Raw genomic sequence first — 12,500 nt, 5'->3', positions numbered from 1 at the left:
CTTTCTCTTTTTGTATATGTGTATGTGTATGTATGCGTACGTATAAGAACCAGCCTGGAGAGTCTCGTGCGAGAGATCCATGTAATTCCAAGAAGCGTACAGTCATCGGAAAAAGTGAAGGGGTTATTCGACGAAAGAAAAGAGAGATGAGAAAGGAAGAGAAGAAAATACGTCGCGGTGGTGGTCCTCGTCGTTGACTTTTCGAGTTAGGGTGGACGGTCGAAGGTAGGCTGGCAGTCGTAGTGAGGCTTGGATTGGATTGGATTGGATTGGATTGGATTGGATTGGGTTGGGTTGGGTTGACTTGGCTTGGTTTGAATTGTGTTGGCTTGGGTTGGATTTGGTTGGGTTCGATTGGGTTGGGTTGGGTTGATTTGGGTTGGGTTGATTTGGGTTGGGTTGGGTTGAGTTGAAGAACGTACCTGCATCATCGCTACACCGTATCGAATATTCAAAGTTCCTTGACTTGATTTCGTGCAATTTGTTGTTGTTGTTTTTCTTGAATATTTGTTGAATGTTTTTTCGTTGAAGCGTTTTACATGTTACTACTATATTTTTCTTTCTTCCTTTTTTCATTCGTTTTCGTGAATATTTTGCTGACTTGATTGATCGTTTGATATTTTTCTTTTTTTTCTAAAATGAACCGTATCAAAGTATTTCATATTAAACATTCTGTTTCTAATGCGGCCGATAAGTAGAACAATTATTTCTTCGTGTCTTTAGTTGTGATCAATGATCTTTGTTCGAATGAAAGGAAAAAGAAAAAAACGAAAAACAAAAAGTAAAATGGTCTGGTCTATTATCACTAATTCGAAAACACTCGATATTGATACTTCTCCGTGTTTATTTTCATCGTTGATACATTGAAACAAAAATTTATTTAGTTTTTAATTATCTCATTGATTATCACATAGCTATATAAATAATTATAGGTATACGTGTGCGTAGATAGATGCACGTATGTATATATATATATGTTATCTTGCGAATGGCTTGTAAAATTTGAATCTTTTTCAATTTGATAAAAAACAAAAAATATATTTTATATTAATGTCGTAAATGATACGTAAAAGAGAAAGGAATCATGCGGAGAGTCAACATTTTATTAGCCTGAAATGTTCTTTTTTTCTTTTTTTCTTTTTTCCTTATTCTTCTGCTACGTTATTCACACTCTCACAAAGTTTCTTGAGAAGCATTAGTCAGAGGGAAAAGCACGAGAACAGCAGTGGGGATCTAAAAATATTATCACGAATATCGAGATGGAAAAATCAAAAGATTCTCCATTTTGGTATCTTCCCTCATTCGGTATTATTTTCTCTCTCTCTCTCTCTCTCTCTTCTTTTTTTTTATTATCATCAACTTTTCTCTTTTGCGTAAACGTACGTACATAAGTAATTCTCAATGTAAAAGGGGTGTATTCATAAATTACTTTTTTACATCAACCAGAAGGCGTAACACGAGAGACGAGAGATGAAAGAGAAAGAGAGAAAAAGAGATAGAGATAGAGAAAGAAAGAAAGAAAGAAAGACAAGGGACCGTTTGTATTTGATTCGTTGCCTTCTCAACGAAGCCTCTCTCTTCTAAGGAAAAGAAATCATTTCATCATTTCCTAAACATTCTGCTATTTGCCCTACGATAACGGAAATCATTATGAATTGGGAATCTTCCATTTCACTATTTTTAATCAAACTCGATACAGACGTTATAGGATCGTATTATTAAATGTTATACTACGTAACGTATTATTAAATGTTATATTAAGCTTACAGCAAAGTGTAATAAATTATGTAATATATTGATGAAATCAGTCGGGTGGAAAATTTTCTTTGAAGGAAGGAAAAAGAAAGAGAGAGAAAAGAAAAGAAACGGAAATAAAAAGAAATGAAAACGAGAAAGACAAGGAGAGAGAAAAAGAGAAAGAGAAAGAGAAAGAATAAGAGAAATGGCGGACGACGACTTCCGTTTGAAAGGCGTAATGCCATCGAGCGCATCATCGTACATAAGTACTTACTTCGGTCTTTGTTCTCTCGTGAATGACACCGATACGAGTCAACCCACGTGTTCGAATACGTTCATGTATAAAATGCCAAATATAAAACGCGAGTTTGTAAGTATACTCGTGTATTTGTCAAATGAAATCGTCCATTGTCTTTTCCCTCTCCATCTCTTCTCTCTTTCTCTGTCTCTTATTCTTTCTTTTTTCTATCGTTCTCTCTTTCTCTTTTACGTGTGCGAGCATTCTTTTTTATCTGGGAATGTTTCGAACGTAAAAAGATTATATAAACGTTTATTTACTTATTTATTTAGTTAGTTAGTTAGTTCGTTTGTTATTTATTTATTTATTTATTTATTCAGTTATTTATATTTGATAAGAATAATACTGTAATAATAGTTGTAAAGATATTGTTTATTTCAGTGGTAAAAAAGAAAAAAAAAGAGGAAAGAGAAATATATATATATATATATATATATATATATATATATATATAGAGTAAAAATAACGAAAGATAAATTGAAAGAAAATAGTTTGTTTCGAACGTGATTTTATAAATAGTGAAGTAAAAGAAAAATAGAAATGAAAAAAGAAAGAAGAAAGAAATAAAACGCTTGGAAAATATGTAGAAAAAGATTATCTATACTTTGCTATTCTAAATGAATAAAATCGAATTGTTGGATGGAAATAACGAGTGAAATACGAAAGATGTAACATTAAAAATGAAATAAGATAATGAAACTTCGTATTGAACATTTCAAATATTTCTATTTTTTATTTTCATGTTATTTTCGATTTACAAACAAACAAACAAACAAACAAACAAAAAATTAATAATTAAAGAAAGATATTGTTTATCGATCCTGTTTAATGTATAAGACTAAACAAATAAATATCGATCGATTTGTGTAGATGAAACACCGCAGAGGACGAAGTATCATCCTAATCGCTTATCATGCTCGATTAATACCAATTACACCGTACCTCGTTTATCTCGATCATTTATCGGACGAATCGCGTTGCGAGCATCGCACCTCTCACACACCTCGTTCATTCGATATTATCTTGAGAAATTATTGCGTTTACCGTAACAGGTCAGACGCGTTTCATTCAAATATCGCGTCATTTTTTTTTTTTTTTTTATTTTATTTGATTTAATTTTTCTTAAAAATCGAGCTGACAATTTCCTACAAACGTATAATAATAATAATAATAATAATAATAATAATAATAATTTGTATAATGTTATTTTATTATAAGTAAAAAAAATAATAGATAAAATAAAATATTTAATGTTCGTTTAATATTTTCATAAATTTTCAAACATAAGGCAATTCAATTCTTCTGTTAGAATGAATTTGAATCAATAAGTAGATTTTTTTTTGTACAGAGTTATTTCGTAAAACTAACAAACCTTACGATTACCCGTTCCTTTTTTCATGCATTTTCGTGTAAAAAGCTTTTGCACGGAAAGAAAATTTGTATTTACAGTTTATTGAAATATTCATTCTATTTCGTTTTAATTAATCAATGAATTATCATTCATATTTGTTTCTATGTATATATATATATATAAATCCTTCGTAACTTTATAATTAATAACTTTATAAGTAATATATAAAAAATTCTATAAAGATTGGCATTGAAATATATATACATAGATCAATCACATTTTATTGTCGTAAAAGAAAATAAGAAAATTCGCGATTATCGAGTAAATTCCTAAGAAAAAAAAAAAAAAAAAAGAAAAAGAAAAAGAAAAATAACAGAAATAATTTCTTAACGATATGAGATAAAATTTGTTCTTTTCCATATATTAAATTTTCTATAACCATAAGTTTCTATCTATATATTTTAAAACAAGATCGATCAGATAAAAACTTTCACTTCTAGTTTCTAACGATTTCTTATCATTGTTTATCCACATGCGTTATATTTTTCAACAAATCCAGGGATAACCAGACGATAGGACATATACTTACGTATCGATATTTCTTCGTTTACTCGTAAGTTCCTGGTAGATAAACCAATCGATAATAAAACGCACAAGGGGCGGCATTGTACTTCGTTGGACAACGGGGATTGAACTATTCTAAACTTATGATTGAATGTGTTTAACAACATCAATAATACGTAAATAAAACTCCGATATAAAACTCCATCTGTTCTTTCGTAATAAGCTAACGAAGGAACGAAAGAACGAGCAAATGCATTTTGAAAAGAATATTACGATCGATGTCTTTGATTCCAAGAAAAAAAAAAAAAAAAAAAAGAAAAGAACAGGTACTCCGGAAAAGAAATAAAGAATTTCTCAAAAATATCAGATAAAATTTGTTCCTTTTCTTTTTTTTTTTTTAAATATATCCAATTTCGAAAGGAATAAAAAGGAAAGAAAAAGAAAAAACGAATAAAATTAAAGGAAAGGGAAGAAAAAAAGGAGAGATAGACCGAAGAAGAGATCGAAGAAGGGAAAAAAGAGAAAGAAAAGGAAAAAAAAATAAAAAGGAAAAAAAAAGACAGAAAAAAAGAGACAGAAAGAAAGAGAGAGAAAGAAAGAAGCTCGATCTTCGGTGGTTACATGATAACGGTTGAGAACACCGTTCCTCGGTCAGGGAGAAGTCACGAACGCAAAAGGAAGGCGAGCTAAGGTAAAAGAGCTTTGTTTGGGTAGACGGAGAGGGACGAAGGGAAGGAAAAGGGATGGAGAACGAGGCGAGTAGAGAGAAGGATGAAGAGGAAAAAAAAATAAAAGATGGAGGAGAAAAAGGTAGAAAACGACTCCAGAAGCCACGAGAAGTCGAGCCACCACACACCACCATCACCATTGCCATCATCATCACCATCACCATCACCATCACCACCATCGCCATCACCAACACTGTGTTTGATAATTCTTTGTCGTTGATAATTCGGTCTGTTTTAATGAAGCTGTTTTGTAATTAACTGATATAGGTTATTACTTGTTTACGTTCTTAAAAAACTTTTCTATTGCGTTTATCTTCTTCTATGATTTTTATAAGAGAGAGAGAGAGAGAAAGAGAGAAAGAGAGAGAGAGAAGAAGTAAGATTAAATAGAAAGTTTCCAAGTGGAATGATCGAAATGAATTTCGAGTGTATACATACGTAAATAAGTAAGTAAGTAAGTAGTTATCTATGTAGTTACACATGTTCTCACGTTCTACCAATTATCCTTTCTCAAGAGCTAAATTTCACTTCCTCGAAGATTCCTGCGATCCTTCTTTCTTGAACTAAAATAATGCTAATACGAAGACTACAAAAGCTTACTTAAACATCCTAGTTTTAAGTTTCCTCTATGGAATTGAAGGGTATCTGGCTTCTGTCACTTCTGTTTTCGAGGGATGACAGAAAGAGAGGAAAGAAGAAAAATAAAAAAGAGAGAGGAAGAAAGAGAGAGATAGACAAAAAAGAAAACTTGAAGTTCTCGATCGTGTCTATCGTTATTTTTGACAGTGACTTGTCGAAAAATATAAGAAAAGAGAGAGAGAGAGAGAGAGAGAAAGAGAGAGAGAGAGAGAGAGACAAAGAGAGAAAATTTCTGACCTGCTAAAACAAACCCCGGACCTATCTTAGACCATTTCTTATCCGTGAGATGCTTCGAAGAGACCTATCTTAGTCTAAAACGAGCTACACCCCACGGTGTTGTCTCGATCCTGCAACTTCTTTCTTTCTTTCTCTCTCTCGCTCTCTTTTTCCTCATCTCACTCTGTCTCCTTCTCTCTCTTTATCTATCTATTTTGTTCTTACTGTCCGAATCCCCAAAGCCGGTTTTACGCAGGGAAATACTACGGAGTTATGATCCAATCGAGTAAAAGAGAAAGAGAGAGAGAGAGAGAGAGATAGAGAGAGAGAGAGAGAGAGAGAGAGAGAGAGACAGGTGGATAAAGATTTTAATTTTTCTTTTATCGAAATCATCTTTATCTATAGATCTTTCTATCTATCTTAGTCTATAATGGTCGTCTCTTTTGTCTCTCTCTCTCTTTTTCTCTCCGTCTCTCTCTATCTCTGCCTCTGTCTCTTTCTTCGTCTGTCTCTCTAAATCTTTCGTATCTTGAACGTTTCATATCAAACTCCTCTACGTGCGTGAAACGATAAAGATAAGAGATAATATATCGGGTAATACTCACAATCAGTTCTTTATTTATTTTCATAAACTCGATATCGTCATTATTTATCTTTACGTGTTGGATTTTTTAAATATCCTACGAAGAGAGAAACGGTTGTCTTAAGATAGAAGAACGAGAACGGGGAGTGAAGAAAAGAAGAGGGATTAGGGAAGAGAGGTGGGGTGGGAGGGGAGGCAGAGAAAAAAGAAAAGAAACTCGGGGTGTCTCTTCTACTCTCTCAGCATGAGGTCTCTCGACAAAAACGTTCAGGCTATTACGATTTCTTGCATCTTTCGACGCTCGGTACGTTCGTTGTTTCGTGTTTCGTGTAATGCGTCGTTCTTTCGAATAAGATCTTTTCTGTTGATGATCGATTAATTTTATGAAAAAGATAGATAGAGGAAGAGAGAAAGAGAGAAAGAGAAGGAACAATTAATTTAGTCGATTAGAAAGGGGAAACTTCTATGATGCGATGACATCGATTGAGTGTACAAATAAAAAAGAAAAAGAAAAAAGGAAAAGGGTAGAAGGAAGGATCTCGATAATCTCGATTGAATGTGCCACCTTACGGATCTTTTCACGTTGGAACGGCAGGTGAAAAAGGATATTCGAAGTAGGAAGAAGGAGCGTGGCGAGACTCGAAAGAATCCTTTACAAAGAGATTTAATGGAGGGTGTAGAAAAAAAAGGAAGGGGAAGGATAAAAAAAGAAAAAAGAAAAGATAGAGAGAGAGAGAGAGAAAGCTTCGTTTTATTTTATCTTATTTATCTTATTTCGTTTTATCTCATAAATTTTCCATAAGGACAATCGAACGTGCCCGAAAGAAGAGATAATCCAATGATATTCCAGTGAATTTTTCATTCCTGTTAAAGAGAGATACGAAATAAAAAAAAGAAGAAAAAGAGAGAAAAAAAGAAAAGAAGAAGAAGGGAGAAGGAGAGAAAAGAAAGATGGCCGAAAGATCGAAGAATTTTCTTTTAGAAAAACTAACCGAGCTCCGATCATTCTTTCCTTCGTCCTGTTAGATACGTTCGGCCTCGATCTACGTACCTTTTTCTTATCTTTTTTATTTTTTCTTTTTTTCTTTCTTTCTTTCAAACCTTTCGCTCAAGAGAATCGCTTAAGAAGAATGTTAATAAAATATGTCTTCCTCGAAACAGATGAGACTCTTACGCACGTTCGATACGATCGATTTGTCGTATCGATTTATCGATTATGGTTAACGATAGAATTTTTATAATCCTACGATTTAATAATTATTGAATTATTGTGAATTATTGAAAAAATTATATCTCATGTCAATGTGTTTTTTTACCTCTTTTAGTAGGGGTTATTGTTATTAAGAAAGTTTAGGATAATGTAATAATAATATTCCTATAGTTTTAGTGTATGTATTAATATATATATATATATATATATATATATATATATATATATATATTCATGTAATTTTATGATTAAAAGTGAATCGCTAAGAATTAAATTATTATATAGTTGATGAATATTTAAAATAAAATAGAAATCGAAAATCACGTATAATATAATATAATCAATAAAATTAATTGTTATATCGTAAAACGTTTTGAATATTATTATTATTATTTTTATTATTATTATTATTATTATTATTATTATTATTATTATTATGGTCAGATAAATAATTATATCCGGCAGACACGAACAATTTCGAGATAAAAATTATTATAAATTTATATACACACGTATAATAATGAAACGTTTCGTCATTTATCTAAAACAAATCGACCATTTAAAAATGAAAATGAAACGTCAAATTTAGTATCGATTACATAATAAATTTTAAAGTTTCTATATTTTTGAAATCTTATTTAGTTTCTATTAGCATAAAATTAACGTTTATCATATAATGTTATCATATAAGTCATGTTACAAATTAATGTTTAATTCATATATAGTTAAAATATTTATTAAGTATAAATTACAGTATTATTTATACTACAAAATATTATATAATAGTATAATTTATATTATATAAATAACATTGGATAAATTAGCACTATATAAATTAACTTGTATTCTATAATTCATTATAATATATTACATTGATATACTATACAACTTATTACACTAATCTAACTTAAATACGATGCAAGTTATATATTATTTATACGATATATTATTATCTCTCAATATTACATAATCTTTTCGAAAAAAAAGAAAGAAAAAAAGAAATTGTTTCAACGTATGATATAATAGATTATCGAATAATTAAAACATTTTACACTGATTTACAAGAAATAAGAAAATAAATAAAACAAATAATAGAGAAAAGGAGAAAGAGAGAAAAAGAAACAATGACATACTCGAAATTATTTCTCGTTAGTAACAAAGTTCGAAATCGTTCGGCAATAAGAATCGGCCATGTTCGGTTAAGTTCGACTGTCTCGTTCTAAATGGCACAAGTTGACATTAAAGATGTTTTTTCTTCGATCGAAGAGATCGAAGAGAATAAGAATGAGAGGACGTACTGTTAGAAATAAAAATTACTAACAGTATGCGATCTTTCGGAATATTACGTACACCCGGTATATATTTTATCGCGTTAGAAAGTGTCGTATTCGCGTGAAGGAGCGTTCGTCGAATGGTAGAACCGAATGGGATAAGAAAGTACATTATGGTATATATACAGCTCAATGGAAACTTACATCGTCCTACGACGATACATTATATGAAGGAGAAATTGTTACGCACGTTCGATTAATCGAGACATCTTTGATCTCAGAAAAATACAGAGAGAGAGAGAGAGGAAGGGGAATATCGAACGTAAATGAAGTTCGACAGAAGATCATGATTTGAATCAAAAAGTGAAAAATATTGTTATATTCCTTTTGTTATTAGCTTCATTTTAATTTCTAATTTATATATATATATATATATATATATATATAAAAGAAACGAGAACGAATATATTTTTATATAATGTTTCATAAGAAGAAGAATAATGTATAAGATTTTATATATTTTTTTCTGTATTACGAGCAAACAGAGATATGTATGCATCTATTTATACATAGTATAAATATATATATGTATATATATAATGTATGTATATTTCTTATATAATAATAATTTATATATATATATATATATAAATTAAAAATTCATTGGAACGTTTAATTAATTTTTTTACGGAATAATATACCTACATAATTACCAACGCGTTCAATTTAATTTCAAACAAATCGATTCAATCGTGTGAAAATATTATCGATGGGTATTTAATAATTCAAATTTATCTCAATCCTTCATTACTGATGATTTTTATTTTATAAAGATCTATACGGACGAACTTAAGCAGTCCGAGAAAGATGCGATCGTAAAAATACAGGCGCGAACGTGATAGACGTGTGAATTCCAACGTGTGAAAGAAGATTACCATACCTAAGTACTTTTCCCAAGGTCATACCAGAGAGAAACAGATAATTCGGGGCTTTTAATGCGAAACAAGTTGTTTCTTCTTTTTCTAAAAAAAAGAAAAAAAATAGAGAAAGAGAGAGAGAGAGAGAGAGAGAAGAGAAATAGAAAAAAAGTTAAAAAGAAACAAGAAAGAAAACTCTTCGGCGATCGTTAAAGAAGCTCGCAAAGTCCAACATAAGTACATACATACATGTACGTAATACATAACTATAAGTACATACCTACCTACTTCTAAAGGTTCTTCGCGGTATTTAACAAAATCGCTAGTAAATTTATTTTACGTTCGTGGCCATCGACTCGAAAGGAAACGACGACGTTCCTCTCTTACCTTCTTCTTCTTCTTCTTCTTCTTCTTCTTCTTTCTTTTTTTTTTTTTCTTTTTCTTCTTTTCCTTCGCTCGTTGTTTCTCTAAGGACATTAAAATCACGATTTACAGGTTGGGTGAGCACTCGTAGGAAAGCAAAAGAAGTGAACGAATAAAAAAAAGAAGAAGAAAAATAAAAGAAAGAAGAGATAAGAAAAAAAAAAAAAAGAAGAAGAAAAAAAGAATAGGAAAACAAAAAAGCTAGTTCCTATATTGGACCTTGACTTTTCGATTTCTTGATCGAGATTACGAAGAAATGTGCAATAATTTGATCAGGAAATAAAAAGATAAAAGAAAGAAGGAAGATTATAGGAAGGAAGGAAGGAAGGAAGGAAGGACGAAGTTTAACTTACATCTATATCTCTCTTTTTCTTTTTTCTTCTTCTTCTTTTTCTTCTTTTTCTTTTGCTTCTTCTTTTTTTCCTTTTCTTTTCTTTTTTTTACTTTGCTCCTTCTTGTACCTTCTCCTCTTCTTCCTCATCATCATCATCTCCTTCTTCTTCTTCTTCTTCTTCTTCTTCCTCATCTTCTTCTTCTTCTTTTTCTTCTGTTTCTTCTTCCTCATCTTCTTTATCCTCTTCTTTTTCTTATTACATTCGCATAGTCGTTTCACAGCGGCAGTATCCTGTTCACCCATTTTCGAAGGACTTTAACGAAGCATGACCGAAGGTGACTCTTCGTCTCTTTTCCTCAGAGTACATACTGCATTATCTATACACGTTTACATACATGCATATATATATATTATATTCAGATATATTATACTCAGAGTACATACTGTATTATCTGTTCACGTTTACATATATACATAATATGATTTTATGTATATATATATATGTATATGTATATGTACTTATGTATATAGATATATGTGTGTGTGTGTTTGTGTGTTTATGGAAACACGGTCGACGTGTCACGGACGTATACGAGTGAAGTTATTCGTCGTTCGTTTAATTATCGTTTATTTCAATAATATACTCGCTCGATTTTCCGACAAAATGACGGAGCACTTTTTAGATTGGTCAAAAGATAATCGTTTCGTCTATAGAGAAGGTCATTAAATAGTATTATGTAGTATAAATAATCGTCCTTGTAAAACGATAAACATCGTCACTCGCATACTTACAAGAGATGTGCCCCGAAAGCCGTGCGAAGATTTCGTAATAGATTCGACCTTATGTATATATACATAAATACATATATATATATATATATATGTATAAGTATATAAGTTGTTAAAATAGCAAAAGGAGAATATCGAAAATCGGACAATTAGCCTAATGAAATTCTTTTATATAATTCATATACGTATCCATGAACTTACGTGTGTAAGAATTAATTTGGTTAAAATTTATTGATTATTATTATATATAAAATATAAAATTTATTGAGTTGAAATTTAAAAAAAATATCGACAACTACATTTCATAGATTCAATGATCTGAAATATATTACGTACTGTAGTTACGAAAGTGACGATTAACGAGCACGGACTCGAGTTCAACGCTTCGATTTCTTCGATTGAATTCAAGACGTTTACGACTCGCTGCATTGGTGGTGATAGAGACGAGAGAAAGGTTCGACGAGATAAAAACTTAAGATCGATATTTCCGGTACTTTCGATCTCATCAAAATCATGATAAAGGCGATAGAGAAAAAGAGAGAGAATAAATGGAAATTTTTTTCAGATTTTGAAGTAAATAAGATTTATTTATTATATAATTCAAAATTATTATTATATACATTATTTATAATATTATATATATATATATTGTAACAAACATAATTACAAAGTACAAGAAAATACAGTAAAAAGAAAAAAAGAGAATAAATGAAAGCTTCCTTCAGAGTTGAAAGTAAATACAATTTATTTATTATATAATCTAAAATTATTATCATATAAATTCTTTATAGCATTATATATGCATATATTATAACTTGCACGTAATTACAAAACACAAGAAGATACAATGAGAAAAAGAGGGAAAAAAATAAAAGCTGCTTTCAGTGTTTAAAGCGAATACAATTTATTTGTTACATAATATCAAATTATTAGTATAAATTTTATATTTTATTATATATACTACAAATAAAAGAATAATCTCACGCACGAACAAAGTTCAAAACGGGTGACAGTGAGAGAAAGAAAGAAGGAGAGGAAGAGAAAAAAATATATATAAGCTTCTTTCAAAGATTAAGATAGTAACAGTCTATTATATAATGCAAAATTACTATCATAATACATTTATCATAGGTTTATCGTAATATATAAATATATTGTAAGAAACAAATACATATATATATATATATACATATATATAATCGTTGAGTACGAGGAAAAAAGGAAAAAGATATGAAGAGAAAAAGAAGAGATAGATAAAAAAAAAGGAACACGCAAAAAAAAGGAGGGAGAGAAAACGAGAAAAAAAAATAGAAAAAGAAAAAGGAAAGAACCCGTGTGAAAGGAAGATTCTCATCGTCGGTACTAGTAAAATTTTCTCAAACTCGCCAGCAAAAAAAAAGGAGAGAGAGAGAGAGAGAGAGAGAGAGAGAGAGAGAGAGA

Source organism: Vespula pensylvanica, chromosome 9 (genome assembly GCF_014466175.1).
Source record: "Vespula pensylvanica isolate Volc-1 chromosome 9, ASM1446617v1, whole genome shotgun sequence".
Lineage (NCBI taxonomy): Eukaryota > Metazoa > Arthropoda > Insecta > Hymenoptera > Vespidae > Vespula > Vespula pensylvanica.
The sequence above is the reverse complement of the archived record's forward strand: the minus strand, read 5'-3'. Positions refer to the sequence as shown.